Here is a 15,520-nt window from a genome sequence, read left to right as displayed (position 1 = left end):
TATATATGATATTTTTACATTAGGAAGAAAAAACCAAGGTCTTTTTGAAAAGTGCTGCTGGATTATTTGATTATCTGTCTGAAAGAAAGAATTGTACGAGGAACACGGGACTACCCTGCATGCAGTAGTATGTATGTATAAACTTCGCAAGTTTTATGATACAAATGTTATAAAGCATATAAATCAGCAGCAATTTTCGAGTTAAGGCCGTTCTGATGTTGTTATTTATATAATTTAAATCTTGGTAGAGGAAGGGTATGCCCTTGCGAAACTGAAATTTGTTGGTGACCCAATTAAACGGATATAAATATGAATACCACGTGATAGACACGTGACATGGTAAATACTTGCGTCATTACTGAAACTGTAGAATATGCCGAATTTGATGAAATGCTTTCCATAATCTTATGGATCGTATTACTGTCATATAGGAGTGTTGGTAAATGTACCTTTTTTTAATTATAAATTTACACTATTTTCATATAGGCGACCTTAACAGTGCTGCGTAGAGAGTTGGGTTGCGTTTTAGAGGGATTTCATAGTAATTTCTTATTTTAGTAACTCTGGCAAGACCTCTGATCAAAATAAAAAACCAGAAGTCTCTGTTGAGACTGAAGCTCTACTGGTTTGTACTTATAGCAAAGGAAGAGAAAAGTAATTAAGCAGTTAGAAATTGAAACTTTTCAACAGCAATAAATAGAATAATGATCCTTGATTAAGTCTCTTTATGTTCTTAGTGTAGTCTACTTGCATGCCACATTATATTATAACCAGACAAAAACTGTTATTTGGAGAAGCATCTTGAGAGTTTTTAACAGAAATTTCTATTTTTAGTAACAACGGCAACACCTTTCATCGAAATCAAAAATCAATGCACTATTTTATGTATCTTAGTGTAGTCTACTTGTGTGCCAAGTTATACTGAAATCAGACAAAAACTGTAGGAGGAGTAGCATTTTGAAAGCATTTCACAGAAATTTCTATTTTTAGTAACAACGGCAACACCGGTCATCGAAATCAAAAACCGATACACAGAATTATTTATCTTAGTGTAGTCTACTTGTGTGCCAAGTTATACTGAAATCAGACCAAAACTGTGGAAGGAGTAGCGATTTAAAGGAATTTCACAGAAATTTCTATTTTTAGTAACAACGGCAACACCGTTCATCGAAATCAAAAACCGATACATAGAATTATGTATCTTAGTGTAGTCTACTTGTGTACCAAGTTATACTGAAATCAGACCAAAACTATAAGAGGAGTAGCATTTTGAAAGAATTTCACAGAAATTTCTATTCTTAGTAACAACGGCAAAACCGTTCATTGAAATCAAATATCGATACACAGAACTATGTATCTTAGTGTAGTCTACTTGTGTGCCAAGTTATACTGAAATCAGACCAAAACTATAGGGGGAGTAGCATTTTGAAAGAATTTCACAGAAATTTCTATTCTTAGTAACAACGGCAAAACCGTTCATTGAAATCAAATATCGATACACAGAATTATGTATCTTAGTGAAGTTTACTTGTATGCCAAGTTATATTGAAATCAGACCAAAACTGTAGTAGGAGTAGCATTTTGAAAAATTGTTTACAGACAGACAGACAGACGGACAGACAGACGGACAGACAGACGGACGGATGACGGACGCATTACTATTGCATAAGCTCTTCTGGTCTCTGACCAGTAGAGCTAAAAAACGATGCTCTATAATATTTTTATTAGTATAGTTTACTTGAGTGCCAAGTTATAATGAACTTAAAAAAATGTGGGAGGAGTGATATTCTAAGGGAATTCTTACAATTACAAAAATTCTATTTTTAGTTATCATGGCAACACCATTCAGTGAAATCAAAAACTGATGCAACAAGCATTCTGAGAGTATTGCATAAGCAATACATGTCCCCTACCGGGTTCCCCCTTTTCTTCAGGATGTCATTTTTTAATGTGCAAAAGTCATGTCCAAGGTTAAACTGAAAGATTTGCAAGTTGTAAATGCCTTAAATCTAATAAAATAATAAACATTAAGACGACAATTCAACTCATTTATCCATCGTCTTTTCCTCGCTTCCTATTTTTGTCGACAATCGGAAGTTAGCGCAGTTCGAACCCGATCTTAATTAAGCGATTATGAAAAATATTCAAAATGCCATAATTCTGTCAGAAATCAATGAAGCGAAACGAAATTCAAACTTGATCTGTAATTTATTAAGATACACTCACGTACCAAAATTCAGCTCAATATCTGCAAGCGTTTAGAAAAAAAGTGCGGAAAACCAAGTGGGAATAAAAAATATTCAAAATGCTATAATTCTGTCAAAAATCAATGAAGCGAAACGAAATTCAAACTTGATCTGTAACTCATTAAGATACACTCGCATACCAAAATTCAGCTCAATATCTGCAAGCGTTTAGAAAAAAAGTGTGGAAAACCAAGTGGGACAGACTGACGGGGACGGACAGACGGACGGACGGACAGACGCAGAGGAAACCTATAGTCCCCTCCGGTTTCACCGGTAGGGGACTAATAAATCAAGTAGCATTTTGAAAAATAATATACAGACAGCTATACAGACGGATGGACAATAGACACCTTACAATGACATAAGCTATCCTTTCTGATCTCTGACCAGTAAAGCTAGAACGAAATTAATTTTACTGTATGAACAACCTTTTTCTAAGGTATGAAAAAATTTTAGAGGTAAAAAAAAGTTTTCAACTAGTTGAACAATAATACTATAAAAAAGGGTTATTTAACCTTATAAAATATTGTAATTTTAGGTTGTGCCTTCTATATGAACAATTTAACTTGTAGAAGCACTACACAGAACGGTATCAACTGTTCACTGTAGTGTAAAAATTAATCGGATGATATTTACCGACAATAATGTTCTAGCCAGGAACAATCAACTGTCTTAATTAACTGCAAAATTTACAAAGCCTCAATAATTGCCAAAATTTGTCCCTTTGATGGAGTCATCTCAACTTTTTTTTTTTTTAAGAGGAAATAATCTTCATGGTTCTGTAATTGGCTAGTGTCACAAAATTTGTTTAGTATCCCATTCGAGATGGAAAATTTGGATGCCGCTGGATTACCAGGGAACTTGCCATTAACTTTCACTTTCATGGAACTTGTCATGTTTGATGTTCTTTGTCGCAGTTGCATACTTTGCATTTTACTGTATAAATTTGGATTAACAGTTCCGACGTCTTTGCTGCACACTCCGCAAAGGGTCAGTGAGACATAAGAAACAGAATCCACCAATATAGTTTCAATAACACTGACCGACTAAACAACTGCATTGTTGATCTCCCCAATATCTGTAATTTCTTGAATTACAGTGTCAGGACATGTTGTGAGTGATTTTATGTTATCAAAATTTCTGAGACATTGCAAGGGTGTAATTCTTCGCAAGTTGAATTTGTTTTATATGTTTATCCCAAGCACATAGCTGTATGGTATCGGAGGCATATGAAATGGTAACATACTTTTTTTGAATGACTATTTGAATGGTATTTGTCAAATGTCGAGACGACATTTAATTGGTTTTGGGAGAGTGTGATACTAAGGGGGTTCAATTATTTTCATTGGTACCACTGTAACAATATAGCACGGTTGGATGATTGTCGGAGATTCCTGGTAAGACTTAATTTTTGTATTCAAAAGTCGGAGCCAATAAACGTCGTTTGTTTTTACATTGTCTCGTCCTCCTTTTCAGGTAATTAATATATTTTTTTTTTATATTAGATGTGATGATATTTTAGATACTTCGCTAATTGCATACATGTTTATTAGTCCCCTACCGGTGAAACCGGGGGGACTATAGGTTTCCTCTGCGTCCGTCCGTCTGTCTGTCTGTCCCCGTCAGTCTGTCCCACTTGGTTTTCCACACTTTTTTTCTAAACGCTTGCAGATATTGAGCTGAATTTTGGAATGTGAGTGTATCTTAATAAGTTAAAGATCAAGTTTGAATTTCTTTTTGCTTCATTGATTTTTGACAGAATTATGGCATTTTGAATATTTTTCGTAATCGCTTGATTTAGATCGGGTTCGAACTGCGCTAACTTCTGATAGTTAACAAAAATATGAAGCGAGGAAAGGACGGTGGAGAAATGAGTTGAATTTTCGTCTTAATGTGGATTATTTTATTAGTTTTAAGGCATTTACAGCTTGAAAATCTTTCAGTTTTACCTGGGACGTGACTTTTGCGCATTATAAAATGACATCCTGAAGAAAAAGATGAGCCCGGTAGGGGAAATGTATTGCTTATGCAATACTCTCAGAATGCTTGTTTTTTATGCATTTGAGGTTTATCATGCATATTTGATTTTTGAAGTGATCAGTGAAAACCATGTGTTTTAATTCACTTGATAAGAGTTTTAAAATATACAGCGAAAATGCATAGATTTATGTCAGTTCATGTTTAATTTTATGATTTGTGGAAGTCATATAGGTAATATTATTAATAGCATAATATTAGGTTGAGTTAGGTTGTAGTTGATGTAAAATGAAATGTTCAGGTTCCTGACTTCCTGCACTTTCTACATCCGGGTATTTCCAATATGGCTGCGCCCATACACATGTTATTATCCCCTCGCGCAACTAGTTGCGGAGGGGATATAGCATCGCGAATGTGCGTATGTATGTGTGTGTGTTAGTGTGTTCGTTACCTTGTGGGCAAGATTGACAGAGAACCTTTGCATTAACCTTTCTCAGCGTTTACACACTTGTGTGGCAGTATAAAAGGACAAAGCCTATTAATTTTCTAGTCCATTGATGAAATATTTCTTCAGATATCGCGTTTTTACTGCCTTGTATCCCTGACAATTTATGTACGAGTTGACAATAATCATTTGTAGGCAAGATTGACAGAGAACCTTTGCATTAACCATTCTAAGCGTTTACATACTTGTGTAGCAGTATAAAAGGAAGAAGCCTATTAATTTTCAAGTTCAATGATGAAATATTTTTTCAGATATTGCATTTTCAATGTCTCGAAACCCTGATATTTTATGTACGAGTTGACAATAATCATTTCCTCCAGGGAACCCGTGTCGAGTCTTGGGGAAGTAGATTAAAAGAATATAATGAACGTCACGGTTTCATTACCAAATTCCAACAGGTGTCTGGGAATTTGGGGTGCACGTTAAATTGAAAGTGTGTGGAGAGGGGGGGGGGGGGCTAAACCAACAAAAAAGGTAAACCCCGAATTTCAATGCATAGAATTTATCTATCTTTGCAAAAAAGTGGGAGGCTAACCCCCCCTACCCGGGTTCCACAAATTCAAATAAACTCTCGATGTTCATTGTTATTTTTCATTTCGACAAAAATGCATATTGCTTGGAACTGTGAAATATACTAATTAGATAGGTCAATAATTAGAATTACTAAAACTTGTAAAGTTCACCATGTAGCATACGTGATGTGTTTCTACTAGGTATAAGGGAACCTGCCAAATTACGTATGCTTATTATGCCCCCCACCCCCTCCCAACTTAAATGCTATGCAATTTTATTTTGTCAAAAATAGACACCCCATCCCCTATAATTTTGTTAAAGAAATAAATAGAGCTGAAAAACAATTTAATACCTAATATTTAACTTGAATACCCAAAATTAAATATCAATGTTATGCTTTATAGAGTCGCTAAGTAAGACATTGATCTTTACGTCGCAGATTCGAATCCCACTGTGGGACGTGGAGACAGGTTCTTCGGATGAGACCGTATCGCAGTAGGTGCTGGCACAAAAAAAGATGATGCCCCCCCCCCCCCCCCCTTTACAAAGACGCTTTGCAATTTGCATTTTGTAAAAAAAAAAAAAAGAAAATTGGATCAACAACAACACTCCACTAATTATTTTTGTCAAAAGTAAGGGAGTTGATACTAATGTTGCGGGTTTGAATCCCGATGTGGGACGTGGAGACTGGTTCCTCGAATGAGACCGTGTTAACCAAAGGCCGATGTCCAAACAGGTGCTGGTATAAAAATATTCCTCACCTCTCAATGGCCGTCATTGCCTATTACAGGAAAAAATGAGCAGCTCTTCACGGGGAAGCCTTTATATGAGCAAAATATACATGAGTGGGACATTAAAGAAGATACGTTGTATTATCAGTCTTTAACGTTTAACGTCCCTCTAGAGAATTTATCTCTTATGAGATATTGCCATTACCGGTGATGTTCCTGCCGCGAGGGGATGCTCCGTTTAGCGGTGCCCTTGTTCTTTACATTATCATCTGTATAATTTGATAACTGAAAGGGGCATTTTCTGGCCACGCCCCTTAATCTGATGAAATTGTCAGAAAGCTTGCATTTAATTCCTTTCCGCACACGATTGAAACTTCTGAGTATTGAGAAGGAGCGATTATTGACAGAAAAGCAAGGATTGAAACTTTTGTTAGAAAAAGAACCCTTGCAGTAACTGGGAAGGATATCAAAAATCCTTCAAAACATGGCAAATAAGAATAGTATAAGCAAATCTCAGACCAAGAAATAGATTGCCTCAAGATAATAGATACCTTTATGTCTCATTAACCTAAAAAAATGTCTCAAATTATCACAACAAAATTAAGAACGAACATGTATTATTCTCATTTTTAGTTGCGTTGACACTTAGAAGTAGTTCAATAAGAATATGAATTCTTGCAGATGTATGTAAATTTAAGTTAATTAAGTTTTATTTTAAAACGCAATGTAGTACTGTTTTCAAAGTTATTACTAACGATGAAGCATTATTTTGGTGATGAACTAAGCATCGTAAATATTGAAATTGTCTGAGAATAAAATTAACTTCTCCATACATGTACATGTAATACAAACCTCCAAAAAATTATTTGTGAATACTAGTTACATGTTTCAATTTAAGAGTTGAAGTAACACATCATACTTTAGCCAAAGTGTGCTCTGATGAGTCTGGCTCTCCCAGCTTCACCCTCCACCACGTCCTGTCCTCTGTCTGTAGGGGTGATGTCCTCAATGCCCTCGTCCTCAGCTCCCACCTGATAAGCCTCCGGTAAAGGTATACCTTTACTCTCGCAAATATTATGCAGGACACCAGGACTTATAATTGCCTTTACAGCTTTTGTTAATTCAACTGTGATTGCACCACTTGTATTTTGAAAATAATGATAACAATTTATATGCAATCCGGAGAAAAAACTAATAATAAAGATGTTGGTGAATTATCAAGACAAACAGGAATTCGTCGAAGAATGTCCCTTTGAAACATGGTCCTGGTTTGTTTTACTACCGGTACTAATACCACTACCGAATCAAAGTTTGAACATCCACAGAGCCAAATATCCTCTGAGAAGAGTGGAAATGAAAACCTTTACCATCCCCATAGGGACACCATAGGCGGATCCATGAATTTGTAATAGGGGGGTCCAACATTTTGACCTATTGGGTACTGTTTGCAACATCTACCGCTCCCAATTTTCACCCACTTTATTTGTTTTCATGTAATTATCTAAAGAAAAAATCTGGAAAATCGCAATCGGAAGGACAGACAGGTGGATAGATGGACCGAGAGTATACTAGCACCCCTCCCCCTTCGCAGCAAAGCGAGACCTAGAGTCCCAAATATCTATAGCGAATTGCTCTTTCAACTTTAGACATTTACTATTCTGATCAATTATACTGGAGTGACAGATCTAGCATAAATATCATAAAACTCTATATTTATCATAAAAAATGAACCGATGCACCAGATTGCGCATTTCGACAAATAATGTCTTTTCAGTGATGTTCAGACCAAAACTATTGGAAATCTTAAAAAAAGATAAAGAGCTACGAGCCTGGATCGAAAGTGCCAAACATGAGCCAAAATCCGAACAAGGACCAGAGCTATGCATGATGGAGATACGTCCTTTATTTCTAAAATTTCTCACATTAAAATTTGACTAAGGTAAACAATTTTTGTATTGTTTGATGTTGTAAAATAGAAAACATTGGTCTTAAAACAGTTGTTGTATTGTTTGATGATGTAAAATAGAAAACATTGGACTAAAGTTAACAATTTAAGTTTGTTTGATGTTGTAAAATTGAACAATTTTAGTAGTGTTTGATGTTGTAAAATAGAAAACACTGGACTATTTTTGTATTGTTTGATGCTGTAAAATAGAAAACATTGGACTAAGGTTAACAATTCTTATGTCACACTTGATCACCCTACCCGTTATCAGATGAATCTTGTCATGAAACGACATTTTTATGCCCTTGACCTGGCAAAGGCCATTGAAAACGTCTGTGAATCATGCCATGTGTGTGCCTCCTTGAAAAAGTTTCCTGATCACCTTGTTCCTCAGTCCATTGAAATAACGCCGCTTTTGTCTGTACCACCCAGCCATGCTATTGACTCATCTGAATGTCACTCTACAGATATAATTCCTGCTCCAGAAGATCACACTGAGGATGTCACGCCTCAACAATCAGAACCAACATCTCAACGACCCGTTCGTGACCGTCGTCCGCCCAAATACCTACAAGACTACGTTGTTTCATGAATATATTAATGTGACTTATTAGTTTAAGTTCAAATGAAATATTTGTCATTTATAGTCAGGCTTGGGGCGAATTACATTGAAAGTAATGCATTACCATTACCATTACTTCAATAATTTGGGCATTAAATTACCATTACATTACACTATTTTCTTAAAGTAATGCATTACATTACCATTACTTAAGTCAAGTAATGCATTACCATTACTTTTTTTTTTGGGGGGGGGGGGGGGGTAAAAATAGAATTTTTACAATACTTTGCAATATTTTTTTGTCATAAGTATGTATCCACCCTCTTCAAAACTGAACATGATAAATGATAACTCTTTGATTTCAAGTTTTTGTATATAATTACAATGTCACTAACTTATAATCAACGAAAATTCAAAGTTCTGAAATGTCAGTTTTATAGCACATGTACAATTTCCATTTTTTGTGTAACTACAGTACCGACCGGACACAAACTAACACCAGAGCGAACCCGGAGCGGACCCCGGGTTCGCTTCCTAAGTTCGCTCGGGGTCCGCTTCGGGTTCGCATTCAGAAATTTTGGGACCGCTCTGGGTGCGCTCCGGGTTCGCTCTGGGTCAGCTCTGGGTCCGCTAGAGCGAACCCGGCGTTCGCTTCCTGGGACCGCTTTACGCACTGATGCGTGAAGCGGACCCCGCTTTAATCTCACCGCCAGTAAGCCCGGCCCCTTGTATATTCCAATACAGTAATGGTATTGTGGATCGATCATTGTTGTTCATGCGACGATGCGGACATGTACATTGTACATGTAAACAGTGATATAATGGAGAACATTGATTAATTTTCTAAAATTCAACTGTACATTCCACTTAGATTTAAATGTACATGAAAAATTGATTTCCTTGATTTTTTGATCCCGAGAAATTCAAACTAAATTAACAGCGAGTTATAAGGCAATTATTTTTCTTATGTTATAACGAGAAAACAAGAAAAAAGAGGAAGAAAATAGTGTTGAATTGATTTCAGTGTATCGAATGGTGTACAAGTGAAACTGATGAAAGAAATCTAAACTAAATACCTTTTGAATTCATGCTTTATATAGTTTAAAAATACATTTGTTATTCCTTTAGTTACGTTTTGCTAAATCGTCTATAAATTACATGTTACCTTTTTTACATCTGATATATTTAGATTTCATTTACAGTAGTTTCACATTAAAAGTTCGTAATAAATATTTACCGGACATTTTCTAAAAAAAAATGCACCGAATTTTAGGGCGAGTATGATTTTTATCAGAATAAAGAAAAAGGCAAATAATAACTGTTCTCCCGACCCGACAAGAATATATCAATGTATGACACTATTTCAAACACACATGGTCTTTAAAAAAATCTAATTATTTTAATTTTATTTTTGATTTCTCGAGTTACGTATTACATTAAAATATTCAAGATTTACATCAAAATTGTTGATCTTCTTTGTAATGTTTATCAACATTTAATTTGTATGTTTATATTTTTCCTAAATGTTGTATGTATTTCAGAGCTAGAGTTATCTTTCTTAATCAAATAGTTATCTGTCATTATTTCCAGAGTTATCTTTTTACTTGTAAAGAGCAAGAGCCATCTTATGCATAAATTGGCCCTATACTTAGATCAATTAATTAACCATCACCCTCTTTCCATTTTCATATATCAAAATAAAGTAGACACTTGGTGCTTTCATGTTCTATAATGAAATTTCGTTTTGAGAATCCAAATAATTGAAAACAGGCCTTGAGAAATTGCAATGTTCTTGAAATTTGCAGAAAATATGCGTTTTTGACTACCTTCAGCAAAGAATTAAAATATGAGCATAGCCCTAGATCCAAAAAAATAAAACATGTTTTTGATCTTCAGAAATAGGCCTTTCATTATGTTTTGGCATATTTTGGATCAGAGCTTGTGCTCTATATGAAATATTGAAAAAACTCAACAATTTAGGTCATTTTCAAAGGAATTTACAGGATAGGAGGAAAATGACGCATTTTATGACGTCATAATACATTGACTAGGTGTGAAATTACGTCACAAATAATATCTACGTGGTCAACAACAGTTCAAGTGATAAATACTGCATTTGCAACCTAAACTGAGCGGTTTTGCATTTTCAGAAATTCTCAAGGCCAAATAAGGCCCAAAGTGGCTCTACCTCTTTGGAGTTACTTTTCCTAAAATCCTCACTTCCTGTTAGTATTTCCTGTGTGACCCACACAAGGAGACCCTGTCATGCTTTTTTTTCATTTTTTGACTTGAGCTGCCACACAATGTAAGTAAACCTGTGCTATTATTACAACTTATTACACAGTTTATGCTACATCTATTGTTATCTATTGACATCATTTATCATGTAACTGATGAGTAATTCTTTGTTTTTGTTTTGTTTCAGTTCTTTACCGTTATCACAATAAATCAATGCACCAATTGTTGTGTGGTTATACTATCTGCGATATACAGGCAGAATATTCTTAATCTTAATGCGTGTATATGAAAATCTTCCTTCTAGATGTACAGATGAAGTCATCCCGTCTTAATGGTAATAACAAACTGAATGACTTCACCAGAATGAACGTGAATTAGACCCAATTCCTGATGATAATTAACAAGATTATTCTTTCAATTAAATGTAACTCGACAGTTAGTTTGCGTTACAAAATGTACCAACTCTCGAACAACCCACATAACTATGTTCTGATAACGCCTTTATCAATTATTTTTTCCCAATACTTAGTCCTAAAACATTTCAAATTTATAATAGATCATATTCATATAATGTTAAAATATCCCTTCTATATCACATTTCTCTTATTATTCTTTGTCAAGAATAGTTACGCCAGATTTTGAGTTTGAGAGAATGAAAAAATGTACGATTTACTAAATGGCGTGATTAATTTGCGTAATTAAGAGTGTTGGTAAAATGGGTAGGCAAACCCGGGCCGGGGCAAATTAAAAGCCGGGGCAGATCGAGATTTTTCAAATTTCTGTCTTCATACTTTATTGATCGAGCTGAATTTTTCAGAATGTATTTAATACATGATTATTTATATTCGCTGCTAAAATTGCCATGAAATACTTTATATTGTAGATTTTATCGGCGATTATTGATTTTCATGTTGGTAAAACGGGTAGGCAGTTTCCCAAGTTCACAATTTACGTTTTCAGACATCTGCTGCATAAAGTCCATAAAGTTATGAAAAATTGTGGTGTTTAAGAATACATTTGAACTAAAAATTAATATTTCTCCATTGGTTAGTTGTAATATTTACGTAAAATTATATGTTTTAAGAAAAACCGGGTCATTAAAACCGGATCCGATCACCCGGGACAAACCTGAAAATTCCGGAATAGTTTACTAATGTTTGTCACCTGATAAAGAAAACGCCCAATTGATTTGTTGGAAGCTCGTATTTAATTTTTTAAATAGATCATTTATTTCAAGAAAATTTGCAGCAAATATTCCCTACCACTGGTTTAAATCTAATCACACACAAGCTCTCTTGATCAATTTGGGCAATTCAAAAGTGGCTTACCTTATTAGGTTGATTATCTTTGGAGAAAAAAATGGGAAGAAAATTGTTGTGATGTAAAAATAATTAAAAGATCGCAGTGATATCTTTAATTGACAATTATACTATAATAAAAAGTTGAGTTGATTTTCAGGGACCCTAATATATATTCCTTCTCTGGATTCATATTAGAAGCATCCAGCAGTTGTCATATGATTCTTCTGTATGTTTCTTATATAAATGTAGGGATGGGGTCTTTATGAATAAATGTTTTGTTATATGATCATGTTTAACGTGTCATCTCATCGGACTGGAAAAATTGAATTAAAATTAATAAATAAAAAAGGCTCTTGTGAGGATACCTCCATGTGGTTAGAGCTGGGGAATGCCACAAAAGTGATAGCTAACATCCTCCAATACAAAGAATTGGTTTTAATTATTTCGGAATTTTCGGGTTTGCCCCGGCTGGTCGGATCCGGTTTTAATGCCCCGGCTTTTATGAAAATGCGTAAGTTCTGCATACTTATAGCTTTTATAATGTAAAACTAATTAAATTTCGTTAATATAGAGTGTTAAATATTGGAAAAGTCCATAATTGTAATGGTTTAATGAGTCTTAATTCAAAAATACCGTAAAACGTCGTATTGATTTTGCCTACCCATTTTACCAACCTGGAAATGAACAATCGCCCAGAAAATCGGAAATATTGCGTATATTAGAGCGATATGAATAGCGAATACAAAAGAACCTTAAAGAAACATAATCTGAAAATTTCAGATTAATTGGTTGAGTATTAGCGGAGATATTTGAAAAAATCTCTATCTGCCCCGGCTTTTGATTTGCCCCGGCCCGGGTTTGTCTACCCATTTTACCAACACTCCGTAATTAATTCGTTCATTTATGGAAATCGCACTCCACTTAAGTGTACCCCGATAAACCAGACGTATTTCATGCATGTAGCAGTCCGGATTTCTTTCTTTAATATTTCTTTTCTCCTTATTTTAATCAGTAAAAATTGTAATATCAATTGATTTCAATATTTATGCATTGGCTGATGTATTTACCCAATTTATTTACCAAATGGACTTTAAATACTGGGGGAAAAAAATATAAAAAATAAAAACGTATATATTCATAGAAAATTCTACGTAAAAAATTAAAACATATAATTAATTAATTGAATTAATAAAAAAAAGAAAATAAATATAAAATACAATCCGGAGAATTAAAATAAAGAAATATTAAATTATATTTTAATTATGATCATAGTAGATTTTCACAGCATATTCACACGTTTTGTTTGTATGTTCAGTGTTTGGATTTATATCGAATTAAGTCAACACGTTCGATCTTATATCCCAATCGACAGATCATATGCTATTTTGATTGGTTGATGCGCTGATTGGTTAATCGCTAATCCTGATTGACAGCTTTGTAAAGAAATACCGAACCCGCGTTCCCTCTCTGGGACCGCTACTGAATTTGGTGTTCGCTCTCTGGGTCCGCTACGGGTTCGCTCGGGGTCAGCCCTAGCGGACCCCAAGCGAACCCGGGGTCCGCTCCGGGTTCGCTTTCTGTTAGGTTGTGTCCGGTCGGTACTGTATATATTGAAGTCATAAAGTAATATAACTTTTGGGCATTTTAACCACTATTAACCCCTGCCTTAAATATCTAATTTATAATAAAGCATATAAGCTATTTTGATTAGTACCTAATAAAAAAAATGCATTGACAAACTTTTTGAAAAAGTAGACAGGGTGTACATTTTGATCTGTGAATCAGTGAAGCAGGGAATACCTGCATGGCTTCTATTTTCTTTGGTACAATGAATTTTTCATGGTCAGTACAAGGTAAATCGATCTGCACAACTAGAAAACTGACCAGTCAGCAAGGGCCCCGCCATGGCGTAGAATTAAAAGGGTGCAGCTTACGGAATGATTAAAAAAAAAGAATAAGCAACAGCAACTGTATTCTTAAAATTTCAAGATGATTCCTGAATATTCAAAAACCTGAAAATAATATCCTTGTATTTACATTAATAGACAGTGAAGAACAACTTAACATTGAATGTATTAAACAATTATGAAGCTTGTGTTATAGAGAATGCCAGCCTTCAATGAATGCAGATATCATGAAGGCTTGACCTTAACATCAAACAAACAGCAGTTGCAGACAAAGGTTTTCATTAATCTTAAAGATAAAGAAAAGCCTACTAAATTTTCTGCAGCAGGCTAGATAATTGATCCCAAAGGATTAATTGTACCTCTCTCATCATTTTCTTCTAAAGTTACAATAAGAACTTTTTCAGTATTAATGATAGAATGGGGTTTTTATAAAGCTACCTTAAAAATTAATTAATATTAAGTGAAAAAAGTAAATAAAAAATCTTCTTTTCATCTATTTCTTGTTTTTAGAATTCAATGAAATCATAACTATTAAACAAAAATAAATTATAAAAATTTATATCTAAATCCACATTTCACAGTGTTCATAGCATTCCAAATTGACTTAACTTCAAAACAAACTTCATTTGCAGACAGAGGTGGTAATTCATCTCAATGTGACAGATACAGATAATGCTCTGGATTTTCTTCAGGAGGAAAGCTAATTAATCCCAAGGGGCTCATAGCCAGCATTCATTTTACAATATGAGAACATCTTCAGCAGTTATCTCTCTTTACCAATGCATTCTTAAGTTAAGGAATCTACCCCACCACCCCAGCTCCAAACCAGGGGACATAAAGAACCAAACTTAGCATCAAAATATGTATTTCTGCCTACTGAACTACCATACCAAATTTGAACTTGATTGGGCAACCATAAAAAAAAGTTATTAGAAAAAAACAGAAAATTTGTGGACGGAAGACAGACAGACGGACAGACAGAGTGATTACTATAGGGCACCCGCAAATCCTTGCAGGGCCCTAATTAATGTTTTTATAAACACAGTCAGGAGAAAAGGACTGGTAATTTGGAGCATTTATCCAAACAATACATTGTTTTAATTGTTACATAAACCAGAGTCCTAGTGTGTTTTGAGGACACTCTAGCTATTCAAAAGGAACCAATTATCAGTTTGCAGTGTCCATTAATTAGTGTATCTCATATGTGATCTTGTTGAAAAAAAACCTTTTAAAACTATTTTATATAATTCTTATCTGAAATGAATTTAAAAAATGAATTATAAGGTAGCTGTACTTTTAACAGAATAAAAAGTGTATTTTAATAGATATAGAAATGTTATCTAAATAGGTAACTTAACCATATTTATTCAATAGTATCATTTGCCAAAAAAAGAATGAAAAAAAATAAATAAATAACCTAAACAATAATTTCCATCATCCAAGTCCATTTCAATTTCTTGAATAGGTACTTATCTTACAAAATAATGCTGTGTAATGCTATGTAATGCCAGCATTACACTGTATTTTATGAAGTAATGCATTACATTACCATTACATGTAATGCAAATTTTTGGGCATTACACATTACTAGCATT

The 15,520-nt window shown here is 34.3% G+C and overlaps 1 pseudogene; it reads right to left on the bottom strand.

Moving 5' to 3' along the window:
- Positions 1-2,935: 2,935 nt before the first annotated feature.
- Positions 2,936-3,542, bottom strand: LOC134266795 (uncharacterized; annotated as a pseudogene).
- Positions 3,543-15,520: the final 11,978 nt, after the last annotated feature.

This window comes from Saccostrea cucullata, unplaced genomic scaffold (assembly GCF_032062105.1).
Source record: "Saccostrea cucullata isolate Sc308-1 unplaced genomic scaffold, CSIRO_AGI_Scuc_v1 ctg2443, whole genome shotgun sequence".
NCBI lineage: Eukaryota > Metazoa > Mollusca > Bivalvia > Ostreida > Ostreidae > Saccostrea > Saccostrea cuccullata.
The sequence above is the reverse complement of the archived record's forward strand: the minus strand, read 5'-3'. Positions and strand labels throughout refer to the sequence as shown.